We start from the raw sequence: 2,854 nt of genomic DNA on the forward strand, positions 1-2,854 counted from the left end.
TGATGTGTAGAATACATGGAGCCACAACAACTGTGGAGTATGTATTTACACATAGAATACATGGGGCCACAACAACTGTGGAGTATGTATTTTTAATGTTAAGTCAAGTTTGTGTAGAATACATGGGGCCACAACAACTGTGGAGTATGTATTTATACGTAGAATACATGGGGCCACAACAACTGTGGAGTATGTATTTTTCATGTTAATTCAAGTTTCAGAGCAAGTTCATGCTCAGTCAAGTTTCAGATCAAGTTCATGTCAAGTCAAGTTCAGTTCATGATTCAATTTAAGCTATATCAATTATGCTATGTTGTACGCTAAGTTATGCTTTAATTACTTATGAATTTGATTATGCATTTATGCTTTTACTGTCATACATGCATCATTAGTCTGTATGGAAGTTTTTTGTTAACTTGCTGAGATTTGTAATCAAATCTCACTATGGTAGTCCCAACTACCATTCCCCCGAATGGTAGATCTTGTTACAGGACCTGAAGGAGGATCAGGAGCTGACCAACTAGACACAATCGACTGAACGACGGTGCGTCGTTAATGTTAATATAGTAGTTAAATTACTACTTGTACGATGGAGTTGCATCTCCAGTACTTTTGGATTATAACTATTTTGGAATAGTGCTGTGATCTTAGTTATTCAATGGATCTTTATGTATGAAGTATGTTTTAAGTATTGGGATATTTTCAGTTTGGTGCATAGTATTGCTAAAGAAAAAAAAATTATCCGCTGCGAATATTGCATAATGTTAGATGCATGTTAGGATTATTGCATCTTATATGTCATGAACGGGGGCAGGTAACCTTGTGTTACATGTCTCGACGCTTCAAATGTCCGTCCGATCCCAAACGGAATTTGGGGGCGTCACACTATCATTAGTCTTTAGACACATAGGCTTCTCATCCCAGTTAGTGTGAACCACATTACATGAAATCATCAACTAGACAGCCCCCTCCCCTTACCCTGCGCGAAACAGAACCCACCCACCCCTCCCTTTCCCCTATGCAAAATTGTCCCCCTCCCCTTTGCAGGAGCTCACAGCGTCGCGCCCCCCCCCCCCCTCTAAACGCAATTATGAGCACAAATGTGTTGTGTGTCATGTTGAAGTCCAAAAACTTGATTTACTCTGATGGCATAAATATTGTCAGCTTGCTAGTGATGATGTCCTCAACACTCATGAGTTCCCACCTTTCTATCCTACTCAAATATGAAGGTATGATTTTTCTAAACTCCAATTCCAGCAGATATATGTAATTTCCACAGTTTATTTTATATGCCATTAAAAACTTGAGATTATTTTTAAAAGAACTTGCTAATGTTCTTCATTTCTCTCCCCCTTTCCGTCGTAGTTCTCCATCCACAAAGAAGAATAGCCCAGTATTGCTTGGTAGTTGATAGACTTGTTGTACCCAGAGTACTCTTAGCGCACCCAAGGATATGAATTTGCAGTAAACACACAAAAAAAAGGGTTAAAATTTATATATGGATGTCTTTTGTTCAAAATTACCCCGCTTAGTAAGAGAAATTGAGAGTATGTAATTGCTTGCAGAAGACTAGGCTCTGAACTAGTAGATGAATTCAGCAATGCTATGATTTAGTAGGAAAAAAAACGATAGAGAGATGGGTGATAGAAACGCGACGGGCCAATCAGTTTGGATTTCTGGTTTTGTTTAAGTTGTTAAAGTGATCGTATCACAGGGTGGTTGTTACAAACCGATTGTTTTGCACATGACCAACAACGGTGACGATGATGAGGATGACAAACGGTGAGGATGATGGCGATGGACAACAGCGAGGACGACGGCGAGAGACAATGGTGAGGACGAATGTGTCTCCAATTCATGAAGATCTAATGTGATGAGGTTCATTGTACTTTAAGTAGAATTATTGACATGGCAGGTTGTGATTGAAGGGCTGCTATTCTCAGTTAAATAGCCCGACCATCAAGCAGCATTTTCCTTTTGATAAAATTGTAGGTTTTTTTTTTCACTCATCAATACAAGGATTGAAATTTTATGATTGTTATTGTCATAAATTTATAACATTTATCTTATTTTATATATTTTTAAAAAATGTGCGAATTTATAATTTTTGTGGCCTTGCTATTTAGGGGACCTTTTCATTTTGAAAGATAGCCGAGACCCTTTTGCGGTTTTGCCCCTTTAGCATATTTTTCACGATTACCAAAAGAAAGAAAAAGATAATCGGGCGTGTTTGTTAAAATGGATTAGGATACATGCTGGGAGAGGAAGAATTAAAGCTAGAATTGAAATAAAATCAACTGAATCAATTGTTAGCGGGCTTGAGTCCAATGTAAATTTTGTAAATGAGCCCAATATTCTAGTGCAATAGCAGGCTAAAAGACAGAGGTGAGAATTGATATTGAAATGAGGTGAGATGAGTTTATATAAAAGTTAAAAGTTGAATAAAAATATTATTTTTTAATATTATTATTATTTTAAGATTTGAAAGAATTAAATTGTTTATTATATTTTATATAAAAATTTGAGAAAATTTTATTAATAAGATGAGATGAGTTGAAACCATTTTTATATTCAAACATATAATTTCTCATAGTCTCTGTATGAAAAATTATGGTGTAGATTATACACACCATACGATGCTGATGTGGCAATATTTTATTTGTAAAAAAATTATAAATTTGAATATTATAAATACAATGTACTATATTAAATTATTAATGATATTAATAATGTATTTTTTACATTGACTTATTAATAAAATGACTTATCGAGAACAAGTTGTAGACAGGAAGAGATGGTAATTGGCGGTTGTGATCCGAACAATAAACTCTCAAGGTTTGATTTTGATGTTACA

At 35.2% G+C, this 2,854-nt stretch overlaps 1 long non-coding RNA gene across 1 annotated transcript; it reads left to right on the forward strand.

The window, feature by feature from the left end:
• The first annotated feature begins 486 nt into the window (after positions 1-486).
• Positions 487-2,049, forward strand: LOC122317168. The gene is made up of 3 exons (XR_006244383.1): positions 487-544; positions 1,165-1,229; positions 1,715-2,049. It is a non-coding gene; the product is annotated as an uncharacterized LOC122317168 (long non-coding RNA).
• The last annotated feature ends 805 nt before the right edge of the window (positions 2,050-2,854 follow it).

This window comes from Carya illinoinensis, chromosome 7 (assembly GCF_018687715.1).
Source record: "Carya illinoinensis cultivar Pawnee chromosome 7, C.illinoinensisPawnee_v1, whole genome shotgun sequence".
Lineage (NCBI taxonomy): Eukaryota > Viridiplantae > Streptophyta > Magnoliopsida > Fagales > Juglandaceae > Carya > Carya illinoinensis.